The 18,201-nt window shown below is 49.0% G+C and overlaps 10 non-coding genes across 10 annotated transcripts; all 10 read left to right on the forward strand.

Annotated features, from left to right (window-relative positions):
- Nucleotides 1-1,489: 1,489 nt before the first annotated feature.
- Nucleotides 1,490-1,562, forward strand: Trnat-agu (transfer RNA threonine (anticodon AGU)). The gene has a single exon. It is a non-coding gene; the product is annotated as a tRNA-Thr (tRNA).
- Nucleotides 1,563-2,927: 1,365 nt separating this feature from the next.
- Trnat-agu (transfer RNA threonine (anticodon AGU)) lies at nucleotides 2,928-3,000 on the forward strand. The gene has a single exon. It is a non-coding gene; the product is annotated as a tRNA-Thr (tRNA).
- A 2,821-nt stretch (nucleotides 3,001-5,821) lies between these two features.
- Trnat-agu (transfer RNA threonine (anticodon AGU)) lies at nucleotides 5,822-5,894 on the forward strand. Its single transcript has one exon. It is a non-coding gene; the product is annotated as a tRNA-Thr (tRNA).
- A 1,376-nt stretch (nucleotides 5,895-7,270) lies between these two features.
- Nucleotides 7,271-7,343, forward strand: Trnat-agu (transfer RNA threonine (anticodon AGU)). The gene has a single exon. It is a non-coding gene; the product is annotated as a tRNA-Thr (tRNA).
- Nucleotides 7,344-8,719: 1,376 nt separating this feature from the next.
- Trnat-agu (transfer RNA threonine (anticodon AGU)) lies at nucleotides 8,720-8,792 on the forward strand. The gene has a single exon. It is a non-coding gene; the product is annotated as a tRNA-Thr (tRNA).
- A 1,370-nt stretch (nucleotides 8,793-10,162) lies between these two features.
- Trnat-agu (transfer RNA threonine (anticodon AGU)) lies at nucleotides 10,163-10,235 on the forward strand. The gene has a single exon. It is a non-coding gene; the product is annotated as a tRNA-Thr (tRNA).
- Nucleotides 10,236-11,611: 1,376 nt separating this feature from the next.
- Trnas-aga (transfer RNA serine (anticodon AGA)) lies at nucleotides 11,612-11,684 on the forward strand. The gene has a single exon. It is a non-coding gene; the product is annotated as a tRNA-Ser (tRNA).
- A 1,365-nt stretch (nucleotides 11,685-13,049) lies between these two features.
- Trnat-agu (transfer RNA threonine (anticodon AGU)) lies at nucleotides 13,050-13,122 on the forward strand. Its single transcript has one exon. It is a non-coding gene; the product is annotated as a tRNA-Thr (tRNA).
- A 1,376-nt stretch (nucleotides 13,123-14,498) lies between these two features.
- Nucleotides 14,499-14,571, forward strand: Trnat-agu (transfer RNA threonine (anticodon AGU)). Its single transcript has one exon. It is a non-coding gene; the product is annotated as a tRNA-Thr (tRNA).
- Nucleotides 14,572-15,950: 1,379 nt separating this feature from the next.
- On the forward strand, nucleotides 15,951-16,023 carry Trnat-agu (transfer RNA threonine (anticodon AGU)). The gene has a single exon. It is a non-coding gene; the product is annotated as a tRNA-Thr (tRNA).
- Nucleotides 16,024-18,201: the final 2,178 nt, after the last annotated feature.

The raw sequence follows: 18,201 nt of genomic DNA on the forward strand, positions 1-18,201 counted from the left end.
TATATGGCTGTATGTAGCACCATTAGTCTACGGGGGGGCGGGCGTAGTTCAGATGCTAGAGCGCTCGCTTAGTATGCGAGAGGTACTGGGATCAATACCCAGTGCCTGCAGGATTTTTAACACACCTACATGCGCACCTTGATATGCAAGTGGAATACTTCACAGCCAGCAGATGTGTCTAGGAAGATACAAGCTTGCGCCGAGTTCACGTAAATCCCACTGCACATTCCTATTCTTTGCGTGCAGTCAGCTGCTCCTGGTGTTGTTAGTTGTGACTGCTGATAACAGATGCCGTAGCAATCAATTCATGGAGTGAGTTGTATGTTTTGCGATAGTCTGTCTCTGAGAAGCAAGCACAGGTGACATAGGTGCGAACACAGGAAGCTTGCAGACCCTCGCTGCCTGCAGACACCGAGCAGCCACACTAGGAGGGCGGCCTAAGCCGTAGGCGAATTGTGCTCATTCGCTTTGGCGCGACGTCGAACTATAAATAATGCTGTCACTAGCGTGAGCGTTGCGTGAGCGTCGTGGAAAGTCGGAAAAGTCGGCTGCGAGGGTGAGTGCCAAGTTTGGGGAGCGTTTCGTAGTATGTGCAGTGCAATGGAGACGCGGAAACTTGTTGTGGCCCAGTGTTTTGCAGTTGGACGACAAGATTGGTACACAGTAGTAAAGAGCGAGGCACTGAGTTGGCATAAATAATGTAGTGCACAATGGTTCTCGAGATGTGTTTGTTACCTCTGGTGCTGTATAATTGTCTACAATGAGTGAAAACGGAGCAATTTGTGACGGCTCTTTCAATTTAAGACGTTAAAAACAGACGGAATTTGCATTTGTAATACCAGAGCATCGAAACTACTTGGAACTTTTGTGTATATGAACGGGTCCGCGCCTTTGTACTCTGCTCCCTTCACCGCTACAAACAAACCAACCATCGTGTCCGTGCGCATCTGAGTCGCAAACAATGGGGAATAGCGCAGTTTGCTCGTGCATGGGGCGTAGCTCAGTTGGTAGAGCGTTCGCTTGGCATGTGAAAGGTCCAGGGTTGAAGCCGCGGCGCCTCCATTTTTTGTGGTCAGTGCATGGTAAGTGTTGGTCGCGGCGAACCTAAAGGCACGCAAGATGTTGCAAAGCCAGCGTCACAGACTGATATGATGTATACTGACGTAAGGAGAGCAAGATGTAAGTGTGGGGACCGGCTGTTATCGAGGTGTCATCGAGTGCAGATCTGTCTTAGGTATCGCGGCTTAACCTCATTGAAGTCTAGAGGGTGGACAACACGTTGGTCTTACTCAGAGCGGTGTCCGAATTCTATTTTCGACGTTATACGTGCCACTTTCATTTTGGCAACTACGATTCGATACAGAATGCACGAAACCTGAAAGAAACCCTAACGGATACATAGAGAGTAGTGTTTGTCTGCTGAATAATGGGAGTGCAAGGGTCTGTGTCGTCTATATGGCTGTATGTAGCACCATTAGTCTTCGGGGGGGCGGGCGTAGCTCAGATGGTAGAGCGCTCGCTTAGTATGCGAGAGGTACTGGGATCAATACCCAGTGCCTGCATGATTTTTAACACACCTACATGCGCACCTTGATATGCAAGTGGAATACTTCACAGCCAGCAGATGTGTCTAGGAAGATACAAGCTTGCGCAGAGTTCACGTAAATCCCACTGCACATTCCTATTCTTTGCATGCAGTCAGCTGCTCCTGGTGTTGTTAGTTGTGACTGCTGATAACAGATGCCGTAGCAATCAATTCATGGAGTGAGTTGTATGTTTTGCGATAGTCTGTCTCTGACAAGCAAGCACAGGTGACATAGGTGCGAACACAGGAAGCTTGCAGACCCTCGCTGCCTGCAGACACCGAGCAGCCACACTAGGAGGGCGGCCTAAGCCGTAGGCGAATTGTGCTCATTCGCTTTGGCGCGACGTCGAACTATAAATAATGCTGTCACTAGCGTGAGCGTCGTGGAAAGTCGGAAAAGTCGGCTGCGAGGGTGAGTGCCAAGTTTGGGGAGCGTTTCGTAGTATGCGCAGTGCAATGGAGACGCGGAAACTTGTTGTGGCCCAGTGTTTTGCAGTTGGACGACAAGATTGGTACACAGTAGTAAAGAGCGAGGCACTGAGTTGGCATAAATAATGTAGTGCACAATGGTTCTCGAGATGTGTTTGTTACCTCAGGTGCTGTATAATTGTCTACAATGAGTGAAAACGGAGCAATTTGTGACGGCTCTTTCAATTTAAGACGTTAAAAACAGACGGAATTTGCATTTGTAATCCCAGAGCATCGAAACTACTTGGAACTTTTGTGTATATGAACGGGTCCGCGCCTTTGTACTCTGCTCCCTTCACCGCTACAAACCAACCAACCATAGTGTCCGTGCGCATCTGAGTCGCAAACAATGGGGAATAGCGCAGTTTGCTCGTGCATGGGGCGTTCTGTTGGTAGAGCGTTCGCTTGGCATGTGAAAGGTCCAGGGTTCAAGCCGCGGCGCCTCCATTTTTTGTGGTCAGTGCATGGTAAGTGTTGGTCGCGGCGAACCTAAAGGCACGCAAGATGTTGCAAAGCCAGCGTCACAGACTGATATGATGTATACTGACGTAAGGAGAGCAAGATGTAAGTGTGGGGACCGGCTGTTATCGAGGTGTCATCGAGTGCAGATCTGTCTTAGGTATCGCGGCTTAACCTCATTGAAGTCTAGAGGGTGGACAACACGTTGGTCTTACTCAGAGCGGTGTCCGAATTCTATTTTCGACGTTATACGTGCCACTTTCATTTTGGCAACTACGATTCGATACAGAATGCACGAAACCTGAAAGACACCCTAACGGATACATAGAGAGTAGTGTTGGTCTGCTGAATAATGGGAGTGCAAGGGTCTGTGTCGTCTATATGGCTGTATGTAGCACCATTAGTCTACGGGGGGGCGGGCGTAGCTCAGATGGTAGAGCACTCGCTTAGTATGCGAGAGGTACTGGGATCAATACCCAGTGCCTGCAGGATTTTTAACACACCTACATGCGCACCTTGATATGCAAGTGGAATACTTCACAGCCAGCAGATGTCTCTAGGAAGATACAAGCTTGCGCCGAGTTCACGTAAATCCCACTGCACATTCCTATTCTTTGGGTGCAGTCAGCTGCTCCTGGTGTTGTTAGTTGTGACTGCTGATAACAGATGCCGTAGCAATCAATTCTTGGAGTGAGTTGTATGTTTTGCGATAGTCTGTCTCTGACAAGCAAGCACAGGTGACATAGGTGCGAACACAGGAAGCTTGCAGACCCTCGCTGCCTGCAGACACCGAGCAGCCACACTAGGAGGGCGGCCTAAGCCGTAGGCGAATTGTGCTCATTCGCTTTGGCGCGACGTCGAACTATAAATAATGCTGTCACTAGCGTGAGCGTCGTGGAAAGTCGGAAAAGTCGGCTGCGAGGGTGAGTGCCAAGTTTGGGGAGCGTTTCGTAGTATGTGCAGTGCAATGGAGACGCGGAAACTTGTTGTGGCCCAGTGTTTTGCAGTTGGACGACAAGATTGGTACACAGTAGTAAAGAGCGAGGCACTGAGTTGGCATAAATAATGTAGTGCACAATGGTTCTCGAGATGTGTTTGTTACCTCAGGTGCTGTATAATTGTCTACAATGAGTGAAAACGGAGCAATTTGTGACGGCTCTTTCAATTTAAAACGTTAAAAACAGACGGTATTTGCATTTGTAATACCAGAGCATCGAAACTACTTGGAACTTTTGTGTATATGAACGGGTCCGCGCCTTTGTACTCTGCTCCCTCCACCGCTACAAACAAACCAACCATCGTGTCCGTGCGCATCTGAGTCGCAAACAATGGGGAATAGCGCAGTTTGCTCGTGCATGGGGCGTAGCTCAGTTGGTAGAGCGTTCGCTTGGCATGTGAAAGGTCCAGGGTTCAAGCCGCGGCGCCTCCATTTTTTGTGGTCAGTGCATGGTAAGTGTTGGTCGCGGCGAACCTAAAGGCACGCAAGATGTTGCAAAGCCAGCGTCACAGACTGATATGATGTATACTGACGTAAGGAGAGCAAGATGTAAGTGTGGGGACCGGCTGTTATCGAGGTGTCATCGAGTGCAGATCTGTCTTAGGTATCGCGGCTTAACCTCATTGAAGTCTAGAGGGTGGACAACACGTTGGTCTTACTCAGAGCGGTGTCCGAATTCTATTTTCGACGTTATACGTGCCACTTTCATTTTGGCAACTACGATTCGATACAGAATGCACGAAACCTGAAAGACACCCTAACGGATACATAGAGAGTAGTGTTTGTCTGCTGAATAATGGGAGTGCAAGGGTCTGTGTCGTCTATATGGCTGTATGTAGCACCATTAGTCTACGGGGGGGCGGGCGTAGCTCAGATGGTAGAGCGCTCGCATAGTATGCGAGAAGTACTGGGATCAATACCCAGTGCCTGCAGGATTTTTAACACACCTACATGCGCACCTTGATATGCAAGTGGAATACTTCACAGCCAGCAGATGTGTCTAGGAAGATACAAGCTTGCGCCGAGTTCACGTAAATCCCACTGCACATTCCTATTCTTTGCGTGCAGTCAGCTGCTCCTGGTGTTGTTAGTTGTGACTGCTGATAACAGATGCCGTAGCAATCAATTCATGGAGTGAGTTGTATGTTTTGCGATAGTCTGTCTCTGAGAAGCAAGCACAGGTGACATAGGTGCGAACACAGGAAGCTTGCAGACCCTCGCTGCCTGCAGACACCGAGCAGCCACACTAGGAGGGCGGCCTAAGCCGTAGGCGAATTGTGCTCATTCGCTTTGGCGCGACGTCGAACTATAAATAATGCTGTCACTAGCGTGAGCGTTGCGTGAGCGTCGTGGAAAGTCGGAAAAGTCGGCTGCGAGGGTGAGTGCCAAGTTTGGGGAGCGTTTCGTAGTATGTGCAGTGCAATGGAGACGCGGAAACTTGTTGTGGCCCAGTGTTTTGCAGTTGGACGACAAGATTGGTACACAGTAGTAAAGAGCGAGGCACTGAGTTGGCATAAATAATGTAGTGCACAATGGTTCTCGAGATGTGTTTGTTACCTCTGGTGCTGTATAATTGTCTACAATGAGTGAAAACGGAGCAATTTGTGACGGCTCTTTCAATTTAAGACGTTAAAAACAGACGGAATTTGCATTTGTAATACCAGAGCATCGAAACTACTTGGAACTTTTGTGTATATGAACGGGTCCGCGCCTTTGTACTCTGCTCCCTTCACCGCTACAAACAAACCAACCATCGTGTCCGTGCGCATCTGAGTCGCAAACAATGGGGAATAGCGCAGTTTGCTCGTGCATGGGGCGTAGCTCAGTTGGTAGAGCGTTCGCTTGGCATGTGAAAGGTCCAGGGTTGAAGCCGCGGCGCCTCCATTTTTTGTGGTCAGTGCATGGTAAGTGTTGGTCGCGGCGAACCTAAAGGCACGCAAGATGTTGCAAAGCCAGCGTCACAGACTGATATGATGTATACTGACGTAAGGAGAGCAAGATGTAAGTGTGGGGACCGGCTGTTATCGAGGTGTCATCGAGTGCAGATCTGTCTTAGGTATCGCGGCTTAACCTCATTGAAGTCTAGAGGGTGGACAACACGTTGGTCTTACTCAGAGCGGTGTCCGAATTCTATTTTCGACGTTATACGTGCCACTTTCATTTTGGCAACTACGATTCGATACAAAATGCACGAAACCTGAAAGACACCCTAACGGATACATAGAGAGTAGTGTTTGTCTGCTGAATAATGGGAGTGCAAGGGTCTGTGTCGTCTATATGGCTGTATGTAGCACCATTAGTCTTCGGGGGGGGCGGGCGTAGCTCAGATGGTAGAGCGCTCGCTTAGTGTGCGAGAGGTACTGGGATCAATACCCAGTGCCTGCAGGATTTTTAACACACCTACATGCGCACCTTGATATGCAAGTGGAATACTTCACAGCCAGCAGATGTGTCTAGGAAGATACAAGCTTGCGCAGAGTTCACGTAAATCCCACTGCACATTCCTATTCTTTGCGTGCAGTCAGCTGCTACTGGTGTTGTTAGTTGTGACTGCTGATAACAGATGCCGTAGCAATCAATTCATGGAGTGAGTTGTATGTTTTGCGATAGTCTGTCTCTGACAAGCAAGCACAGGTGACATAGGTGCGAACACAGGAAGCTTGCAGACCCTCGCTGCCTGCAGACACCGAGCAGCCACACTAGGAGGGCGGCCTAAGCCGTAGGCGAATTGTGCTCATTCGCTTTGGCGCGACGTCGAACTATAAATAATGCTGTCACTAGCGTGAGCGTTGCGTGAGCGTCGTGGAAAGTCGGAAAAGTCGGGTGCGAGGGTGAGTGCCAAGTTTGGGGAGCGTTTCGTAGTATGCGCAGTGCAATGGAGACGCGGAAACTTGTTGTGGCCCAGTGTTTTGCAGTTGGACGACAAGATTGGTACACAGTAGTAAAGAGCGAGGCACTGAGTTGGCATAAATAATGTAGTGCACAATGGTTCTCGAGATGTGTTTGTTACCTCAGGTGCTGTATAATTGTCTACAATGAGTGAAAACGGAGCAATTTGTGACGGCTCTTTCAATTTAAGACGTTAAAAACAGACGGAATTTGCATTTGTAATACCAGAGCATCGAAACTACTTGGAACTTTTGTGTATATGAACGGGTCCGCGCCTTTGTACTCTGCTCCCTTCACCGCTACAAACCAACCAACCATAGTGTCCGTGCGCATCTGAGTCGCAAACAATGGGGAATAGCGCAGTTTGCTCGTGCATGGGGCGTTCTGTTGGTAGAGCGTTCGCTTGGCATGTGAAAGGTCCAGGGTTCAAGCCGCGGCGCCTCCATTTTTTGTGGTCAGTGCATGGTAAGTGTTGGTCGCGGCGAACCTAAAGGCACGCAAGATATTGCAAAGCCAGCGTCACAGACTGATATAATGTATACTGACGTAAGGAGAGCAAGATGTAAGTGTGGGGACCGGCTGTTATCGAGGTGTCATCGAGTGCAGATCTGTCTTAGGTATCGCGGCTTAACCTCATTGAAGTCTAGAGGGTGGACAACACGTTGGTCTTACTCAGAGCGGTGTCCGAATTCTATTTTCGACGTTATACGTGCCACTTTCATTTTGGCAACTACGATTCGATACAGAATGCACGAAACCTGAAAGACACCCTAACGGATACGTAGAGAGTAGTGTTTGTCTGCTGAATAATGGGAGTGCAAGGGTCTGTGTCGTCTATATGGCTGTATGTAGCACCATTAGTCTACGGGGGGGCGGGCGTAGCTCAGATGGTAGAGCGCTCGCTTAGTATGCGAGAGGTACTGGGATCAATACCCAGTGCCTGCAGGATTTTTAACACACCTACATGCGCACCTTGATATGCAAGTGGAATACTTCACAGCCAGCAGATGTGTCTAGGAAGATACAAGCTTGCGCCGAGTTCACGTAAATCCCACTGCACATTCCTATTCTTTGCGTGCAGTCAGCTGCTCCTGGTGTTGTTAGTTGTGACTGCTGATAACAGATGCCGTAGCAATCAATTCTTGGAGTGAGTTGTATGTTTTGCGATAGTCTGTCTCTGACAAGCAAGCACAGGTGACATAGGTGCGAACACAGGAAGCTTGCAGACCCTCGCTGCCTGCAGACACCGAGCAGCCACACTAGGAGGGCGGCCTAAGCCGTAGGCGAATTGTGCTCATTCGCTTTGGCGCGACGTCGAACTATAAATAATGCTGTCACTAGCGTGAGCGTTGCGTGAGCGTCGTGGAAAGTCGGAAAAGTCGGCTGCGAGGGTGAGTGCCAAGTTTGGGGAGCGTTTCGTAGTATGCGCAGTGCAATGGAGACGCGGAAACTTGTTGTGGCCCAGTGTTTTGCAGTTGGACGACAAGATTGGTACACAGTAGTAAAGAGCGAGGCACTGAGTTGGCATAAATAATGTAGTGCACAATGGTTCTCGAGATGTGTTTGTTACCTCAGGTGCTGTATAATTGTCTACAATGAGTGAAAACGGAGCAATTTGTGACGGCTCTTTCAATTTAAGACGTTAAAAACAGACGGAATTTGCATTTGTAATACCAGAGCATCGAAACTACTTGGAACTTTTGTGTATATGAAAGGGTCCGCGCCTTTGTACTCTGCTCCCTTCACCGCTACAAACCAACCAACCATAGTGTCCGTGCGCATCTGAGTCGCAAACAATGGGGAATAGCGCAGTTTGCTCGTGCATGGGGCGTTCTGTTGGTAGAGCGTTCGCTTGGCATGTGAAAGGTCCAGGGTTCAAGCCGCGGCGCCTCCATTTTTTGTGGTCAGTGCATGGTAAGTGTTGGTCGCGGCGAACCTAAAGGCACGCAAGATATTGCAAAGCCAGCGTCACAGACTGATATAATGTATACTGACGTAAGGAGAGCAAGATGTAAGTGTGGGGACCGGCTGTTATCGAGGTGTCATCGAGTGCAGATCTGTCTTACGTATCGCGGCTTAACCTCATTGAAGTCTAGAGGGTGGACAACACGTTGGTCTTTCTCAGAGCGGTGTCCGAATTCTATTTTCGACGTTATACGTGCCACTTTCATTTTGGCAACTACGATTCGATACAGAATGCACGAAACCTGAAAGACACCCTAACGGATACGTAGAGAGTAGTGTTTGTCTGCTGAATAATGGGAGTGCAAGGGTCTGTGTCGTCTATATGGCTGTATGTAGCACCATTAGTCTACGGGGGGGCGGGCGTAGCTCAGATGGTAGAGCGCTCGCTTAGTATGCGAGAGGTACTGGGATCAATACCCAGTGCCTGCAGGATTTTTAACACACCTACATGCGCACCTTGATATGCAAGTGGAATACTTCACAGCCAGCAGATGTGTCTAGGAAGATACAAGCTTGCGCCGAGTTCACGTAAATCCCACTGCACATTCCTATTCTTTGCGTGCAGTCAGCTGCTCCTGGTGTTGTTAGTTGTGACTGCTGATAACAGATGCCGTAGCAATCAATTCTTGGAGTGAGTTGTATGTTTTGCGATAGTCTGTCTCTGACAAGCAAGCACAGGTGACATAGGTGCGAACACAGGAAGCTTGCAGACCCTCGCTGCCTGCAGACACCGAGCAGCCACACTAGGAGGGCGGCCTAAGCCGTAGGCGAATTGTGCTCATTCGCTTTGGCGCGACGTCGAACTATAAATAATGCTGTCACTAGCGTGAGCGTCGTGGAAAGTCGGAAAAGTCGGCTGCGAGGGTGAGTGCCAAGTTTGGGTAGCGTTTCGTAGTATGTGCAGTGCAATGGAGACGCGGAAACTTGTTGTGGCCTAGTGTTTTGCAGTTGGACGACAAGATTGGTACACAGTAGTAAAGAGCGAGGCACTGAGTTGGCATAAATAATGTAGTGCACAATGGTTCTCGAGATGTGTTTGTTACCTCAGGTGCTGTATAATTGTCTACAATGAGTGAAAACGGAGCAATTTGTGACGGCTCTTTCAATTTAAGACGTTAAAAACAGACGGAATTTGCATTTGTAATACCAGAGCATCGAAACTACTTAAAACTTTTGTGTATATGAACGGGTCCGCGCCTTTGTACTCTGCTCCCTTCACCGCTACAAACAAACCAACCATCGTGTCCGTGCGCATCTGAGTCGCAAACAATGGGGAATAGCGCAGTTTGCTCGTGCATGGGGCGTAGCTCAGTTGGTAGAGCGTTCGCTTGGCATGTGAAAGGTCCAGGGTTCAAGCCGCGGCGCCTCCATTTTTTGTGGTCAGTGCATGGTAAGTGTTGGTCGCGGCGAACCTAAAGGCACGCAAGATGTTGCAAAGCCAGCGTCACAGACTGATATGATGTATACTGACGTAAGGAGAGCAAGATGTAAGTGTGGGGACCGGCTGTTATCGAGGTGTCATCGAGTGCAGATCTGTCTTAGGTATCGCGGCTTAACCTCATTGAAGTCTAGAGGGTGGACAACACGTTGGTCTTACTCAGAGCGGTGTCCGAATTCTATTTTCGACGTTATACGTGCCACTTTCATTTTGGCAACTACGATTCGATACAAAATGCACGAAACCTGAAAGACACCCTAACGGATACATAGAGAGTAGTGTTTGTCTGCTGAATAATGGGAGTGCAAGGGTCTGTGTCGTCTATATGGCTGTATGTAGCACCATTAGTCTTCGGGGGGGGGCGGGCGTAGCTCAGATGGTAGAGCGCTCGCTTAGTGTGCGAGAGGTACTGGGATCAATACCCAGTGCCTGCAGGATTTTTAACACACCTACATGCGCACCTTGATATGCAAGTGGAATACTTCACAGCCAGCAGATGTGTCTAGGAAGATACAAGCTTGCGCCGAGTTCACGTAAATCCCACTGCACATTCCTATTCTTTGCGTGCAGTCAGCTGCTACTGGTGTTGTTAGTTGTGACTGCTGATAACAGATGCCGTAGCAATCAATTCATGGAGTGAGTTGTATGTTTTGCGATAGTCTGTCTCTGACAAGCAAGCACAGGTGACATAGGTGCGAACACAGGAAGCTTGCAGACCCTCGCTGCCTGCAGACACCGAGCAGCCACACTAGGAGGGCGGCCTAAGCCGTAGGCGAATTGTGCTCATTCGCTTTGGCGCGACGTCGAACTATAAATAATGCTGTCACTAGCGTGAGCGTTGCGTGAGCGTCGTGGAAAGTCGGAAAAGTCGGGTGCGAGGGTGAGTGCCAAGTTTGGGGAGCGTTTCGTAGTATGCGCAGTGCAATGGAGACGCGGAAACTTGTTGTGGCCCAGTGTTTTGCAGTTGGACGACAAGATTGGTACACAGTAGTAAAGAGCGAGGCACTGAGTTGGCATAAATAATGTAGTGCACAATGGTTCTCGAGATGTGTTTGTTACCTCAGGTGCTGTATAATTGTCTACAATGAGTGAAAACGGAGCAATTTGTGACGGCTCTTTCAATTTAAGACGTTAAAAACAGACGGAATTTGCATTTGTAATACCAGAGCATCGAAACTACTTGGAACTTTTGTGTATATGAACGGGTCCGCGCCTTTGTACTCTGCTCCCTTCACCGCTACAAACCAACCAACCATAGTGTCCGTGCGCATCTGAGTCGCAAACAATGGGGAATAGCGCAGTTTGCTCGTGCATGGGGCGTTCTGTTGGTAGAGCGTTCGCTTGGCATGTGAAAGGTCCAGGGTTCAAGCCGCGGCGCCTCCATTTTTTGTGGTCAGTGCATGGTAAGTGTTGGTCGCGGCGAACCTAAAGGCACGCAAGATGTTGCAAAGCCAGCGTCACAGACTGATATGATGTATACTGACGTAAGGAGAGCAAGATGTAAGTGTGGGGACCGGCTGTTATCGAGGTGTCATCGAGTGCAGATCTGTCTTAGGTATCGCGGCTTAACCGCATTGAAGTCTAGAGGGTGGACAACACGTTGGTCTTACTCAGAGCGGTGTCCGAATTCTATTTTCGACGTTATACGTGCCACTTTCATTTTGGCAACTACGATTCGATACAGAACGCACGAAACCTGAAAGACACCCTAACGGATACATAGAGAGTAGTGTTTGTCTGCTGAATAATGGGAGTGCAAGGGTCTGTGTCGTCTATATGGCTGTATGTAGCACCATTAGTCTACGGGGGGGCGGGCGTAGCTCAGATGGTAGAGCGCTCGCTTAGAATGCGAGAGGTACTGGGATCAATACCCAGTGCCTGCAGGATTTTTAACACACCTACATGCGCACCTTGATATGCAAGTGGAATACTTCACAGCCAGCAGATGTGTCTAGGAAGATACAAGCTTGCGCCGAGTTCACGTAAATCCCACTGCACATTCCTATTCTTTGCGTGCAGTCAGCTGCTCCTGGTGTTGTTAGTTGTGACTGCTGATAACAGATGCCGTAGCAATCAATTCTTGGAGTGAGTTGTATGTTTTGCGATAGTCTGTCTCTGACAAGCAAGCACAGGTGACATAGGTGCGAACACAGGAAGCTTGCAGACCCTCGCTGCCTGCAGACACCGAGCAGCCACACTAGGAGGGCGGCCTAAGCCGTAGGCGAATTGTGCTCATTCGCTTTGGCGCGACGTCGAACTATAAATAATGCTGTCACTAGCGTGAGCGTTGCGGAAAGTCGGAAAAGTCGGCTGCGAGGGTGAGTGCCAAGTTTGGGGAGCGTTTCGTAGTATGCGCAGTGCAATGGAGACGCGGAAACTTGTTGTGGCCCAGTGTTTTGCAGTTGGACGACAAGATTGGTACACAGTAGTAAAGAGCGAGGCACTGAGTTGGCATAAATAATGTAGTGCACAATGGTTCTCGAGATGTGTTTGTTACCTCAGGTGCTGTATAATTGTCTACAATGAGTGAAAACGGAGCAATTTGTGACGGCTCTTTCAATTTAAGACGTTAAAAACAGACGGAATTTGCATTTGTAATACCAGAGCATCGAAACTACTTGGAACTTTTGTGTATATGAACGGGTCCGCGCCTTTGTACTCTGCTCCCTTCACCGCTACAAACCAACCAACCATAGTGTCCGTGCGCATCTGAGTCGCAAACAATGGGGAATAGCGCAGTTTGCTCGTGCATGGGGCGTTCTGTTGGTAGAGCGTTCGCTTGGCATGTGAAAGGTCCAGGGTTCAAGCCGCGGCGCCTCCATTTTTTGTGGTCAGTGCATGGTAAGTGTTGGTCGCGGCGAACCTAAAGGCACGCAAGATGTTGCAAAGCCAGCGTCACAGACTGATATGATGTATACTGACGTAAGGAGAGCAAGATGTAAGTGTGGGGACCGGCTGTTATCGAGGTGTCATCGAGTGCAGATCTGTCTTAGGTATCGCGGCTTAACCTCATTGAAGTCTAGAGGGTGGACAACACGTTGGTCTTACTCAGAGCGGTGTCCGAATTCTATTTTCGACGTTATACGTGCCACTTTCATTTTGGCAACTACGATTCGATACAGAATGCACGAAACCTGAAAGACACCCTAACGGATACATAGAGAGTAGTGTTTGTCTGCTGAATAATGGGAGTGCAAGGGTCTGTGTCGTCTATATGGCTGTATGTAGCACCATTAGTCTACGGGGGGGCGGGCGTAGCTCAGATGGTAGAGCGCTCGCTTAGTATGCGAGAGGTACTGGGATCAATACCCAGTGCCTGCAGGATTTTTAACACACCTACATGCGCACCTTGATATGCAAGTGGAATACTTCACAGCCAGCAGATGTGTCTAGGAAGATACAAGCTTGCGCCGAGTTCACGTAAATCCCACTGCACATTCCTATTCTTTGCGTGCAGTCAGCTGCTCCTGGTGTTGTTAGTTGTGACTGCTGATAACAGATGCCGTAGCAATCAATTCTTGGAGTGAGTTGTATGTTTTGCGATAGTCTGTCTCTGACAAGCAAGCACAGGTGACATAGGTGCGAACACAGGAAGCTTGCAGACCCTCGCTGCCTGCAGACACCGAGCAGCCACACTAGGAGGGCGGCCTAAGCCGTAGGCGAATTGTGCTCATTCGCTTTGGCGCGACGTCGAACTATAAATAATGCTGTCACTAGCGTGAGCGTTGCGTGAGCGTCGTGGAAAGTCGGAAAAGTCGGCTGTGAGGGTGAGTGCCAAGTTTGGGGAGCGTTTCGTAGTATGCGCAGTGCAGTGGAGACGCGGAAACTTGTTGTGGCCCAGTGTTTTGCAGTTGGACGACAAGATTGGTACACAGTAGTAAAGAGCGAGGCACTGAGTTGGCATAAATAATGTAGTGCACAATGGTTCTCGAGATGTGTTTGTTACCTCAGGTGCTGTATAATTGTCTACAATGAGTGAAAACGGAGCAATTTGTGACGGCTCTTTCAATTTAAGACGTTAAAAACAGACGGAATTTGCATTTGTAATACCAGAGCATCGAAACTACTTGGAACTTTTGTGTATATGAACGGGTCCGCGCCTTTGTACTCTGCTCCCTTCACCGCTACAAACCAACCAACCATAGTGTCCGTGCGCATCTGAGTCGCAAACAATGGGGAATAGCGCAGTTTGCTCGTGCATGGGGCGTTCTGTTGGTAGAGCGTTCGCTTGGCATGTGAAAGGTCCAGGGTTCAAGCCGCGGCGCCTCCATTTTTTGTGGTCAGTGCATGGTAAGTGTTGGTCGCGGCGAACCTAAAGGCACGCAAGATGTTGCAAAGCCAGCGTCACAGACTGATATGATGTATACTGACGTAAGGAGAGCAAGATGTAAGTGTGGGGACCGGCTGTTATCGAGGTGTCATCGAGTGCAGATCTGTCTTAGGTATCGCGGCTTAACCTCATTGAAGTCTAGAGGGTGGACAACACGTTGGTCTTACTCAGAGCGGTGTCCGAATTCTATTTTCGACGTTATACGTGCCACTTTCATTTTGGCAACTACGATTCGATACAGAATGCACGAAACCTGAAAGACACCCTAACGGATACATAGAGAGTAGTGTTTGTCTGCTGAATAATGGGAGTGCAAGGGTCTGTGTCGTCTATATGGCTGTATGTAGCACCATTAGTCTACGGGGGGGCGGGCGTAGCTCAGATGGTAGAGCGCTCGCTTAGTATGTGAGAGGTACTGGGATCAATACCCAGTGCCTGCAGGATTTTTAACACACCTACATGCGCACCTTGATATGCAAGTGGAATACTTCACAGCCAGCAGATGTGTCTAGGAAGATACAAGCTTGCGCCGAGTTCACGTAAATCCCACTGCACATTCCTATTCTTTGCGTGCAGTCAGCTGCTCCTGGTGTTGTTAGTTGTGACTGCTGATAACAGATGCCGTAGCAATCAATTCATGGAGTGAGTTGTATGTTTTGCGATAGTCTGTCTCTGACAAGCAAGCACAGGTGACATAGTTGCGAACACAGGAAGCTTGCAGACCCTCGCTGCCTGCAGACACCGAGCAGCCACACTAGGAGGGCGGCCTAAGCCGTAGGCGAATTGTGCTCATTCGCTTTGGCGCGACGTCGAACTATAAATAATGCTGTCACTAGCGTGAGCGTTGCGTGAGCGTCGTGGAAAGTCGGAAAAGTCGGCTGCGAGGGTGAGTGCCAAGTTTGGGGAGCGTTTCGTAGTATGTGCAGTGCAATGGAGACGCGGAAACTTGTTGTGGCCCAGTGTTTTGCAGTTGGACGACAAGATTGGTACACAGTAGTAAAGAGCGAGGCACTGAGTTGGCATAAATAATGTAGTGCACAATGGTTCTCGAGATGTGTTTGTTACCTCAGGTGCTGTATAATTGTCTACAATGAGTGAAAACGGAGCAATTTGTGACGGCTCTTTCAATTTAAGACGTTAAAAACAGACGGAATTTGCATTTGTAATACCAGAGCATCGAAACTACTTAAAACTTTTGTGTATATGAACGGGTCCGCGCCTTTGTACTCTGCTCCCTTCACCGCTACAAACAAACCAACCATCGTGTCCGTGCGCATCTGAGTCGCAAACAATGGGGAATAGCGCAGTTTGCTCGTGCATGGGGCGTAGCTCAGTTGGTAGAGCGTTCGCTTGGCATGTGAAAGGTCCAGGGTTCAAGCCGCGGCGCCTCCATTTTTTGTGGTCAGTGCATGGTAAGTGTTGGTCGCGGCGAACCTAAAGGCACGCAAGATGTTGCAAAGCCAGCGTCACAGACTGATATGATGTATACTGACGTAAGGAGAGCAAGATGTAAGTGTGGGGACCGGCTGTTATCGAGGTGTCATCGAGTGCAGATCTGTCTTAGGTATCGCGGCTTAACCTCATTGAAGTCTAGAGGGTGGACAACACGTTGGTCTTACTCAGAGCGGTGTCCGAATTCTATTTTCGACGTTATACGTGCCACTTTCATTTTGGCAACTACGATTCGACACAGAATGCACGAAACCTGAAAGACACCCTAACGGATACATAGAGAGTAGTGTTTGTCTGCTGAATAATGGGAGTGCAAGGGTCTGTGTCGTCTATATGGCTGTATGTAGCACTATTAGTCTACGGGGGGGCGGGCGTAGCTCAGATGGTAGAGCGCTCGCTTAGTATGCGAGAGGTACTGGGATCAATACCCAGTGCCTGCAGGATTTTTAACACACCTACATGCGCACCTTGATATGCAAGTGGAATACTTCACAGCCAGCAGATGTGTCTAGGAAGATACAAGCTTGCGCCGAGATCACGTAAATCCCACTGCACATTCCTATTCTTTGCGTGCAGTCAGCTGCTCCTGGTGTTGTTAGTTGTGACTGCTGATAACAGATGCCGTAGCAATCAATTCTTGGAGTGAGTTGTATGTTTTGCGATAGTCTGTCTCTGACAAGCAAGCAAAGGTGACATAGGTGCGAACACAGGAAGCTTGCAGACCCTCGCTGCCTGCAGACACCGAGCAGCCACACTCGGAGGGCGGCCTAAGCTGTAGGCGAAATGTGCTCCTTCGATTTGGCGCGACGTCGAACTATAAATAATGCTGTCACTAGTGTGAGCGTTGCGTGAGCGTCGTGGAAAGTCGGAAAAGTCGGCTGCGAGGGTGAGTGCCAAGTTTGGGGAGCATTTCGTAGTATGCGCAGTGCAATGGAGACGCGGAAACTTGTTGTGGCCCAGTGTTTTGCAGTTGGACGACAAGATTGGTACACAGTAGTAAAGAGCGAGGCACTGAGTTGGCATAAATAATGTAGTGCACAATGGTTCTCGAGATGTGTTTGTTACCTCAGGTGCTGTATAATTGTCTACAATGAGTGAAAACGGAGCAATTTGTGACGGCTCTTTCAATTTAAGACGTTAAAAACAGACGGAATTTGCATTTGTAATACCAGAGCATCGAAACTACTTGGAACTTTTGTGTATATGAACGGGTCCGCGCCTTTGTACTCTGCTCCCTCCACCGCTACAAACAAACCAACCATCGTGTCCGTGCGCATCTGAGTCGCAAACAATGGGGAATAGCGCAATTTGCTCGTGCATGGGGTGTAGCTCAGTTGGTAGAGCGTTCGCTTGGCATGTGAAAGGTCCAGGGTTCAAGCCGCGGCGCCTCCATTTTTTGTGGTCAGTGCATGGTAAGTGTTGGTCGCGGCGAACCTAAAGGAACGCAAGATGTTGCAAAGCCAGCGTCACAGACTGATATGATGTATACTGACGTAAGGAGAGCAAGATGTAAGTGTGGGGACCGGCTGTTATCGAGGTGTCATCGAGTGCAGATCTGTCTTAGGTATCGCGGCTTAACCTCATTGAAGTCTAGAGGGTGGACAACACGTTGGTCTTACTCAGAGCGGTGTCCGAATTCTATTTTCGACGTTATACGTGCCACTTTCATTTTGGCAACTACGATTCGATACAGAATGCACGAAACCTGAAAGACACCCTAACGGATACATAGAGAGTAGTGTTTGTCTGCTGAATAATGGGAGTGCACGGGTCTGTGTCGTCTATATGGCTGTATGTAGCACCATTAGTCTACGGGGGGGCGGGCGTAGCTGAGATGGTAGAGCGCTCGCTTAGTATGTGAGAGGTACTGGGATCAATACCCAGTGCCTGCAGGATTTTTAACACACCTACATGCGCACCTTGATATGCAAGTGGAATACTTCACAGCCAGCAGATGTGTCTAGGAAGATACAAGCTTGCGCCGAGTTCACGTAAATCCCACTGCAAATTCCTATTCTTTGCGTGCAGTCAGCTGCTCCTGGTGTTGTTAGTTGTGACTGCTGATAACAGATGCCGTAGCAATCAATTCATGGAGTGAGTTGTATGTTTTGCGATAGTCTGTCTCTGACAAGCAAGCACAGGTGACATAGGTGCGAACACAGGAAGCTTGCAGACCCTCGCTGCCTGCAGACACCGAGCAGCCACACTAGGAGGGCGGCCTAAGCCGTAGGCGAATTGTGCTCATTCGCTTTGGCGCGACGTCGAACTATAAATAATGCTGTCACTAGCGTGAGCGTCGTGGAAAGTCGGAAAAGTCGGCTGCGAGGGTGAGTGCCAAGTTTGGGGAGCGTTTCGTAGTATGCGCAGTGCAATGGAGACGCGGAAACTTGTTGTGGCCCAGTGTTTTGCAGTTGGACGACAAGATTGGTACACAGTAGTAAAGAGCGAGGCACTGAGTTGGCATAAATAATGTAGTGCACAATGGTTCTCGAGATGTGTTTGTTACCTCAGGTGCTGTATAATTGTCTACAATGAGTGAAAACGGAGCAATTTGTGACGGCTCTTTCAATTTAAGACGTTAAAAACAGACGGAATTTGCATTTGTAATACCAGAGCAT

The sequence above is a fragment of the Schistocerca gregaria genome, chromosome 10 (assembly GCF_023897955.1).
Source record: "Schistocerca gregaria isolate iqSchGreg1 chromosome 10, iqSchGreg1.2, whole genome shotgun sequence".
Lineage (NCBI taxonomy): Eukaryota > Metazoa > Arthropoda > Insecta > Orthoptera > Acrididae > Schistocerca > Schistocerca gregaria.